This window comes from Aphelocoma coerulescens (assembly GCF_041296385.1).
Source record: "Aphelocoma coerulescens isolate FSJ_1873_10779 chromosome W unlocalized genomic scaffold, UR_Acoe_1.0 ChrW_unloc_scaf_1, whole genome shotgun sequence".
Classification (NCBI taxonomy): Eukaryota; Metazoa; Chordata; class Aves; order Passeriformes; family Corvidae; genus Aphelocoma; species Aphelocoma coerulescens.
The window spans coordinates 16,523,781-16,535,216 of NW_027184080.1; positions in this window are offsets into that span (position 1 = coordinate 16,523,781).

Genomic DNA, 11,436 nt, shown 5'->3' on the forward strand with positions numbered 1-11,436 from the left:
AAGAGATTTCGCAATCGCCCAGCAGGACTCCCTGAAAAGGCAACCACTTCTTGGGTCATGGTGAGGAAAGGTGGACCCACAATCCTTTGAGAGACACTATGCAGATCCTTCTGTAACCCATTGGTCTGTCCCAGACCCTCTGTAACCCATTGGTCCCCTACTGATCCCCTGTATCCCTATAAAAGGAAGCCCCCTGGCTCTGTGGGGGAGAGAGCTCGTCCCTGGCTTTCCCCTTCGCTGGAGGGGACCAACAATAAAGCTACCTTCTTGCGGAACCAGCCACACGGGCCTTCTCGTCTCTCTCTGGTCTGGTTTGGCCTGGAGGTGCCCTGCAGAGCTGAGCTGAAATCACGAGCTGATAATCACTAAATAGCTGATAGTCTCTGCAAGGGCCCCTCTGCCAGCAGCTGAGAGGAAGACACCAGACCTCGGGAAGGCGATCCCTTTCAGGACCATCTCTCCGGACCTGTCACCTCTTCCTGGGTCAGAGCTACTGACCCCACCACCAGCTGTAATAACTGGCGCCCGAACAGCCTTGGACCCTGGACCCCGGGCCTGGCCTGAGCTGCGTCTTGATCGCCAAGACAGAACCAGCCGTTCGTGTGCTGGTCCTCTGAAGACAGACCTACATTTTAGCAGGACTTTTGGACGAGGACAGTTCGAGACCCTTACCTCCCACCAAGGACTGAATTCCCTGAGGATCGAACTGCCAGACCATCCCCCCAGCAGACCTTTCCAGGAGCCAGCCCCACCAGAAAATGGGATTTGTAAGTTTAAATTTGGGGTTCTCCTTCTTTTGCGCGCATTTTAATTTTGGTTTGGGTTTTTTTTTTCTCTTTTTCTGCTGAGGGAGGAACTAAGATGGGACAAAGGCAAGCTAAATCCAGCCTTTCCCAAACTGAGAGAGACCTATACCTGTTGCAAAATGAATCGACGACTTAGGTGAGGAGAGACATTGCAGGCAACCAATACGATTGATATATGCAAGCTCCGTTTATTAGCAATACAAAGGCACTTATATAGAGTATTGGATACAAGCTTATCAGTTCTTTAATTAGTTGAAACTTATAAAAGCACATTCTGACCTCTACATAATTGGGTTAGATAAAAAGACTACATTTGGCAAGCTTCTTATTGTTTATGTTTTGTCTTGAGAGATCAAAGATCTTCCTCCCTTCTTAGGGATGGTCCATCTTATCAGCACAGCTGCACCTCTCAAAACTCCCTTCTGGTTCCCAGGTTGGTTTCTCACACAGGGATTTGTCTCATGTAGAATTTTTCTCACACAGGCCTTCTTACTTGTACAGTTGGATTATTGATCCAATAATTCTATCAATGAGCCATGTCCCTGCTCCTCTAACCATTCTCCAATATATCCCCCTTTTTCTTTTTGTACAAGCAATACTTGATTGGCTACAGATGTAGTAACTTTGTATATCATTTTTTGCAAGCATTGGCACAAGCATGGTAAGCACACTATTGCTAATAGTATTACTAGTCCTACTGTAATTAAATGCTGCACGAGTGAAACTAGCCATGGTCCCAAACCTAGTGACTTTAACCATCCTTCTAAACCGAGACCATCTTCTTTCTGCAATTGTGTAGTTAATCGATGTAACTCACTTATCTGCTTGTGAATCGATTGGGAGTGATCGGACAAGTTCATGCAGCACATTCCATCAAAATCTTCGCAACCACGTCCATGAGCTAACAACAAAAAGTTGATTGCAGCTCGATTTTGCAAGGTAGCATGCCTCACTGAATCTACATCTACTAAGAGCTCTGATAGTGCTTTTGAAGTGGCATTAGTTTGTTTAGCAAGCCAGCAGCCTAGTTTGTTTAATATACCAAGGGCTCCAGCAGATGCAACTCCAGGGGCTAAAAAGGATGCACTTATTATGGCTGCAGGGGACCAAAATTTTACATTATCTCGGCATTCAGCTGTAAACCGATGGGCCATATGCTTTACTCGGTGATGTCGAGTCAATTGCAATATCGTTGATGTATTTGGTGTTAGTAATGACAGCCTGCCAATTGTACACGGTCCCCCTCTTAAGCGAGAAGGGATTCCTGGCCATGCTCGATCACCGCAAATTAAAAAGCAACCAGATGGCAAAGCTAAAGGAGAGTTAGTAGATACGGACAGCCTTGTAGCAGTATAATTACACCAAATGGAGCTATTGCGATACACTGGTAAACTGGAGTTTACATTAGTAGGAGGCATCTTGCAGTTTTCTCTTTTGCATGACTCACTTGTCCAATTGAATACAACACAGGCATCTGCTTTTACACATCCTAGTAATTCTAGCTCTTGTGGTTCAGCAGGGGCAATAGGTAAGTAGGGTACCCACCGATCCCAATTGTTGACTGTGACAAACGAATTAGTCGCATTACAGGTCGGGGCACGGGTCGGACATGGCCAAGCATCTGTTGGCAATCCTACTAAACAAGTGGAAAACTGATTGCCAGGAGAAGAAAGAGATAGGCAAATAGCACTCTGGTTAGGTTAGCCAAAGTAACCCAAATATTTGTTTTGGGCTACACTGGGACCCATGCTTGGGAGCTGGGTACCAGGCAAGCATTAGCGACGATGAGTATTAGACCGAGACAACTTAATATTTTTCCACCTGCGGTTTTGTGCATCCCACTCATTTTCTAACACTTCATGTAAAACAGGGATGCTAACTTCCTTTCCACACTGTAAATCTAATATGCAGGTCCTTTTAAACTCTTCTAACCGCCTTATACCTTGCTGACACTGCCACACAATCAACAAGCGTCATCGTGTAGCTATGCTTTCAATTAGAGGCAAAGATTGTTCGACTGAGCAGCCAGTGTAATTTTCCAAGGCTTGGAACCAATTTTCTCGGTCGTGCCAGCAGCTGGTGCAGCAAGGGACTAAGGTTTTTTGGTATACCCAAATTCTTCTATTACAACGTCCACAAAGTATTTTAACCCAAGCTTTACAGTTTATACTACCACAGCTAAAACAATCTCTTTGTTTTTTACTAAACCGGGGATCAGGATTTATACCTGGCTCAAATGGATCATATGCAAGCAACTCTACTAATCTTTCTGGTGATAGAAAGTGAGCTCTTATCCCAAGTAAGGTTTGCAGTCTATACATATAGGGCACAACAGCCCTTTTCAGCCTTTCCTCCTCATGTTGATGCGCTTCGGGATCCAGGGTCGGCGCTGTTCACTGCAGGCTCTGTCTCAGCACGAGTCCAGCGGCTGGGTACCCACAGAGGTCCTGCTAGGGTAAGCACACACATGTAACCTCTGCCTAAATATTGAACCTCAGCGGGCCCCTGCCAGATCCCTGTGGCTGGGTGCCTATACATCACATAAAAAGGCTTTGTTACTTTCCTCCTTGCTTCTGCAATACCACTGTGAAGGTAAGCAGGTGCAGCGTCACTATCTCCAAACAAACACAAGTAATTTAATACATACAAAGCTTTTGTTAATTTTTCCTGCATGTCTGGAATGTCATTGAACTTGGCTATATATAACTTCAGTGTCTGATTAGCACGCTCCACAATAGCTTGCCCTGTGGGTACATGAGGGATTCCAGTGACATGCCGCACACTCCATTGATGGCAGAACTTGCGGAGCCTCTTGCTGGTATAAGCGGGACCATTGTCTGTTTTGATCTGTTCTGGTACGCCCATCACGGCGAAGCAGCTGGTCAGGTGTCGTATCACATGAAGGGCCTTTTCTCCTGTCTGCGCCGATGCCCATATAAATTTGCTGCAAGTGTCTATGGTGACATGCACATACTTCAGTCTGCCAAACTCAGGAACATGGGTCACATCCATTTGCCCTATTTCGTTCGGGCCTAAGCCTCGGGGATTAACCCCAACACTGAGACCCGGACCATGATGGCTGCATGTAGGACATGCCCGTACTATTCCTTTGGCCTCTTCCATGGTGATGTCAAATTGTCTATGAAGACCTCTGGCATTCTGGTGGAATGTTCCATGGGCTTCTCGTGCTTTTGCAAATTCATTTAATGGCACTGTCACAGAAACTAACTGATCTGCATGGGCATTCCCTTCGCCCAGGCCCTCTGACCATTGATGACTCCTAATGTGTATTATAGTGTAGGCACACGATCTCTGACCAATGGCTGATTGGAGCTGGCGCAGTAGTTCAAACAGGCGTCTGTTGCTTATATCTTTGATCCTAGCATCCTCTATTCGTTCTACGATGCCAGCAACATACAATGAGTCTGTTACTACATTGAGCTTAACAGTCAGCCATCGCTTGAACGCCCAGACCACTGCGGCTAATTCAAGGGTCTGCAAAGAGTCTCCAGGTTCAGCCTCTAGTATCTGGTGGCACCATTGTCCTTGAACTTGCCACGTCGCAGCTGCTCCAGCGTCGGTGAACATGGTTACTGCTTCTTGTAGTGGTTGTTTGCTCCTTTTGGGAATCTGAATCCATGTATGCTGTGTCATCCATTTCAGTATTGGGGCCTTGAGTGATTGTACTTCAATTTGCTGGGAATTGCTTAGCAGGCTAATTTGCAAAGCTTGAGAATTCAGTAGATACCACTCAAGCTCAGTTCTTTTCATTGGCAAGTAGATCGTTCCTGGCTCTTGCCCAGTGACTTGTATTATACGGGTGCGGCCTTTCTGTATCAATTCTGCCACATTATCGATTTTCTGTTGCAATGTTGTTTTAGGCTGTAGGCTTGTGAACATCCATTCTAGTACCTTAACTTGCTCCCCCTTTTTCTTTTTGCACTGAGTCAGTGCACCAATAAGTTGACTCTCTCCGTGGAGGACAGTAAAGTCGACTGGAAGATCAGCGTCCATACGATCAACTGCTCTGTCTGCGATAACAGTACTGATATGCTGAATAGTATTAATTTGCTGTGGTGTGGGTTGAACTGGCGAGGAGGGATTAGTCCCTCTCAGCAAGGGTCTCAGTACCTCTAGGTCTTCATTACTGATGCCTACGACTGGTCGCAGCCACTGCAAGTCACCCATGAGCTTTTGTGCATCTTGCAGGGTCTTGAGATTGGTTTGAATTGTCACCTTCTGTGGCTTGATTTGTGTTTCGGTGATGTTCCACCCTAAGTACTTCCAAACAGGAGTACGCTGAACCTTTTCTGGAGCGACAATCAAGCCATACTGTTTTAGCTGATTGGTGAGCAAAAGTTCTTGTTGGGGGGTGATTGGATCTGGCTGAGCTACGAGGATATCATCCATGTAGTGATAAATGATGGTTTTTGGCCACTGCATTCGAACTGGCTTTAGTGCAGCATCAACATATATCTGACACAAGGTGGGGCTGTTTTTCATTCCTTGGGGAAGCACTGTCCACTCATATCGAGACCCAGGTCCTTCCCTGTTTATAGCAGGGAGGGTGAAGGCAAAACAATGCATGTCATTAGGATGCAATGGTATAGTGAAAAACCAGTCTTTTAGGTCCATTATTAGTAAATGCCAGTTCTCAGGTACAACTGCAGGATTGGGAAGGCCAGGTTGCAGAGTCCCCATGGCTTGCATTTGAGCATTAATGGCACGTAAATCATGCAACAGCCGATATTTTCCTGATTTCTTCTGGATCACAAAGATGGGAGTATTCCATGGGCTCGTAGATTGTGGATGGTATCTTTTCAGCTTTATACCGGCTAGCGCTTGTATTTCAATGCCTTAGAAAGCCTCGAGCAGCCCAGAGAGGCAGCACAGGCGATCTAGCACCTTAATAGCTCTAAAATCGGTACCTGTATCAGCTGCAGAGCAAATACCATCAGCAGAAGCAAAGAGGGAGAAATATAGCTCCCTGCCCGCTCAATTTCCTGCAGTTAGAAGCCTTAAGAAAGAGAGAGACAACCACAGATGTTCACAGGAAGATAGCTGAGCTGAGAGAGGGTGGAGCCTCCCCTCGACTATCCTTTATTCGGAGAAGAGGGAAGGGGAGGACCTGGGGTGAGTGGCCAATCAGACACTGCTGAAGAGTTTGAGTTACATTTGGTTTTGCCCGCGCTTCGAACAAAGGAGCTCGGAGCACGTGGCCGGAGCACGTGTCTTTGGGAGGGGGAGGGGAAGTTCAGAACAGGCAGCAACAATTCCCTATTTTTTTTTCTTTAAGGCTGGGTTGTAACTCTTAGTAACTTAAAGTGCATAGAACAGTAACAGAACAACAGTGCAAAACATAATTGGAATCTATCGTCCCTACAACTTCGATAGTACCTAGGATGCCTTTAAACTAGTTCCCCAGCAAAAACTCAGGGGGTTAGTTAGGACATCTATGGTATGGAGTATCAGGACGAAGACTTACAGAGTTCAGTGCAAAACCTGAGTGCAAAACAGTGCAACTTAACTCAAGGGATTAACATCAAAATCTGCAGCAAAGGGTTTACATGAGGGTGCAAAATTAGGATCCTTTTTACGGCATCTCTTCCAGGAGGCAGTTTTAACCTCCTTAATTTTTGAGGAAGTGACATAAGGCTTTACCCATTTCCCTGGGATCCATCTCAGTCCTTGAGGGGTAGATACACTGGCATACCCACGTCCCCAAGTTACAAGTTTGTATGGTCCTTGGATTTTCTGAGTCTCTGGGTCCCGGATCAGGACTTCTGGATTCTCCTTCATTTTCTGTCTCCCGGTGTTCTGGAAATGACGATAGATGGGAGGGTTTGGATCCTCAAAGGTGCCATTCAGGAAGTTTATGGTAAACAGTGCTTTGCTGAGTCTGAGGACAGGTGAATTGAGTTTGGTGGTCCCTGATTGTTGTAGCAGCATTCGCTTGAGGGTTTGATGGGCACGTTCAACAATGCCTTGTCCGGTTGGGGAGTGAGGAATACCTGTAACATGTCGAAATCCCCACTGCTGACGGAAGTTTTTAAACTCCTGAGAGGTGTAGGCAGGTCCATTATCAGTTTTTATCTCCTCAGGTATACCGAGCACAGCAAAAGCTTGGACAAGATGTTTTTCAACGTCCTTAGCTTTTTCACCTGCATGTGCAGAGGCATACATAGCACCAGAGAAGGTATCAATAGAAACATGAACGTATTTTAATCTCCCAAATTCAGGGAAATGTGTGACGTCCATCTGCCACACTTCACCGCTATTAATGCCTCTGGGATTGACTCCCATGCCCAGTGATGGAAGCTGTAGCTTCTGGCAGTTGGGACATGTTGCCACTATTGCTTTTGCCTGTGTCCGCGACAGATGGAACATGCGGATAAGAGCAGGAATATTTTGATGGTACATAGCATGGCTCAGTTTTGCCTGTTCGAAAACTTGGGGGAGCTTTGGTAAGTCGGCTGATAGAACTATGTCTACTGGCATAGCCAGAGCATCAGCTCTACGATTACCTTCCGCAATAAATCCTGGCAGGTTTGTATGTGACCTCACATGCATGACAAAATAGGGATGCTCTCTGTGGGAAACCAGATAAATTAATTTTGAGAGTAAATCATAAATTTTTTTGTTTGAGATTTCTTTTAAGAGAGCATGCTCAGCTCTAACAGTTACTCCAGCTACATATGCTGAGTCTGTGACCAAATTAAAGGGTTCTTTGAACCTCTCAAATGCTCTAATGACAGCTGCTAATTCAGCTACTTGTGGTGATCCTTGGATTACCTTTATGTCAGATTCCCACTTTTGTGTCTGAATTTCTCCACGTGACCACGGACTTTTTACTTTTCCCTGATGCATCAGTAAAAACAGTAATCGCATCGAGGGGTTTTCTGCTTTGAATCTCTCGAGGGATGAAAGAGAATGGCAGATTAAACATTTCATGTTTTGGGTAATGATTTGAGATTTGGCCTGAGTAACTATCTAATGCAAATTGTAAATTTATATTATTTTGGAGTAGGTGATCTAATGCGTCTGTTGTTACTGGTAAGTAGATGCATGCAAAGTCACATCCTGCCAGGGTGCGGAGCCTTGCTCTACCCTTCATGATAATTTTTGCTATTAATTCTTGTGGCTGTGTGATGGTTTTAGGAGGCTGGAGTGGAAGGAAAACCCATTCAATTATGATGAGGTGGTCCTTCTGCTCTTTGTCCCACTGAAATATGAGGCCGTGAAAGCGTGGTGCCTTCCCTAGAATGACAAGCTTAAAGGGTAGGGAGGGCTGATATCTGTGTGCTTGCCTGGTGGAAATGAGCTCTTGTATCTTTCTGAGAGACTGCCTTGCCTCTTCTGTCAGGGATCTGGGGGATGCTGGACCGCCTTCCCCTTTTACTAGGTTTGCAATAGGAGCTACATCCTCTGTGGTGAGTCCTAACCAGGACCTTAAATACTTCAGTGTCCCACAGATCTGTTGCACTTCCTCTAATGTTTTTGGGTTATTATTAATGGTGACGGGTGTTGGGGTGATAGAGGTTTCTGTGATTTTGAGTCCGAGGTATTTCCAAGGGCTTGTTCTCTGCATTTTTTCAGGTTGTAATTCAAAGCCCTTGGCCTCTAGGGCCTCAATCACCATGTTAAGTGTCTGCTCAAGATACTGATTATTGGGAGCACACACCAGCACATCATCCATGTAATGTAGGATGATGGCTTTCTCTGCTTTGGCACGGATGGGAGATAGAATTTTAGCAATGTACTCTTGGCAGAGAGTTGGGGAATTTTTCATACCTTGGGGAAGCACAAGCCAATGGTAACGTTCCATGGGGGTTTCATGATTAAGAGAGGGTACAGAAAATGCGAATCGAGGGGCATCTGCAGGATGGAGTGGAATATGAAAGAAGCAATCTTTAATGTCAAGAACGGCTAAATGCCAATGTTGTGGGAGCATTGAAGGTGATGGCATACCTGGTTGAAGGGGTCCCATGTCTTCAATAACTTTATTAACTTCTCTAAGATCTTGGAGTAGCCTATATTTGTTCTTTCCTGGTTTTTTTATTACAAACACGGGTGTGTTCCATGGGCTGTTAGTTGGAACTATATTTCCTTTAGCCAATTGTTCAGCTACTAATGTTTTGAGTGCCTCTAAGTTTTCTTTTTTTAAAGACCACTGTCTAACTTGCACGGGTTCATCTGTTTTCCAAGTTAATTTTTGTGGATGGCACTCTGCTTCAGTGGCCTGCAGGAGAAAATTTTGATATCTAGGGGTGATATCAATTTTTGTTCCCCACTGAGACATGGCATCCCTTCCCCACAGGGTGAATTTGGTGTCCAGGACATACGGACGAAGAGTTGCTATTTGTCCTTCAGGACCTTCAATTTGGATGGTGTATTTGGATTGCTTTGCAATTTGGGTACCTCCAATCCCATGTATGATGCACTGAGATTGCAATTCCCATTGCTCAGGCCACTTATCAAATGGAATGACAGTCACATCAGCACCTGTGTCTATCATTCCCATTATACTGATTTTATGTGATTTATGACGGAGCTTACATTCTATTATAGGTTTGTCATTTCCCAAAACCTCAGTCCAACAGATGGCTGGGATATGACCATCTGTGGGCAGGTATTTGGGCAGTGGAATGGCCTGTGCAATGACTTGACCCTTTTGCATAAAGTACGGCGGATATATACATTGTACCATTACGTTAGAACACCCGTTCTGATCCACTTTCATGAGTGTGGGTGTAACCTCTATCCCAGCAGGTGTTACCCGAGTGTCCCCAATAACAAAAAGGTATGTAAAGTCTTGCATGTGGTCCACATTCTGGAATGAGATGGGTATTGCAGTCTGTTTATTGTTGCTGAAATGGTGTGTTTTGGCACAGGTTACCTTAAACCTTAGTCCAGAAGTCCAAGTTGCTTTGTCTGCAGCTCTATTTTTGTCTGAACGCGGAGCTGTTAGGACGCGTTGAGTCACTAGTTTCCCTGCTGTTGACCTGGGGAAACAGTCTTTGGAGAGTTTTTATCAGCAGTTATAATGGCTCTGCAATTGCGAGCTACACGTCCCTTTTTCTGACAACGATAGCATATAAGGTTACCACGCGATTGAGTTTCTCCTGTACCCATAGCATTCTCCACAACTTCCCCAACCATCCCCACTTTTTCCAAAAAGGGAGCAGCTGTGTTCAGCTGCACCTTCTTTGTACAGACTTCGAGGATGGATTCAACAGTAGGAGGAGGATGAAGAGGGAGAGTGAGGATGACTTGTTTGCAAGCATCATTCGTATTTACTTGGAGAAGTTCGAGTAGGAGCACTTGTCGGAGGTCAGGATTAGGGACCTGAGAAGAGACAGCTTCGCACAAACGGTTATAAAAGTGAATAATATTTTCATTTGGCAATTGCTTGATGGTGGTATAATGAGAGTTAGGAGTTTGAGATGGTAATAATGTTAAGGCCTTTTCAGCAGCACGTGTGATTTCAGTAAGAACTGGACGAGGGATAAGCATTGCTTGTTTTTGAGGATTTGCCATATTATTGTCACCAGATAAAAGGTCTAATGTGATATAATTATTCTCAAGGTCCAGGTAATTATCTGGAGTTTGCCACAAAATTTTTAGTAAATCAGATAAAATTATTTTCCATTGTTTTTTCCACATCATAAAATCACCAGCTGTTAGAAGAGTTTGCATCAATGTAAGTAGATCATGAGGTACTAGTAAGTGAGTTGCAAAAGTAGCACTTAAAAGGCTCTTAAAATAATTACTATGCATTCCAAACTCCTTAATGTCCTTGCACAAATCCTTAATATTAGAATAAGGTAAGGGTTTCCAGTCAGGGTTTGCTACATTGCTAGTAGGAGAGAGTGTAGTAGAAGCAGTTGGAGTTACTTCCTGGTAGCCATGGGTTCCCGGATTTAAAGAGGTATTTACAGGATTGTGGAAACCAGGGACGGGACAAGAGGAAGCAGGGGCGGGGAGTGGAGGCGCAGGGGCGGGGAGTGGAGGCGCGGACACGGCCGGAGGAGGGGAGGGGTTGGGGGCGGGGTTGTGGGAGGCAGGGGCGGTACTTGAGCCATGGGCGGGCACAGAGGGAGGGGTGAAACACGACGCTGTGGGGGCGGGGTTAGGGGCGGGGTCAGATTGTGACGCATGAGTGGGAGGGGATGGGGACAAGAAGGGGTTTGTGGGGTGGGGGAGAAAGGGATTGTGGGAGGTGTAGTTTGGAGAGGAAGGAACATCGCGGCCGCCATTATTGGAGACAAACAAACTCGAAGAAAAGGGGTTGGGGGGAGGGGTTTTTCCCCGGGCTGCGAGCACATGGCAATGGCTCTCCCTGGGAACAAAGAGATCAGGGGAGAAGGGGTTTTTTCGCGCGCTTGAAACATGAGGGCTAGAAACTGGGGACAAGGGAGTGGAGAAAAGGGGTTGGGAAGGTCCTGGGACGGGCTCTGGATTCCCATCCGAGGCAGGGTGCTGAGGAAACACGGGTGAGCCAGGAGGACGATAGCTCTCCTGTGCTAAAAAGCAGTCTGCTCTAGCTGTGTTTACCAGCGTAGGGGAAGAGGGGTTCGGGACAAAGGGGTTGGAAGAGGGTATAAGGGAATTAACAGGGTTTTTTTGCAGA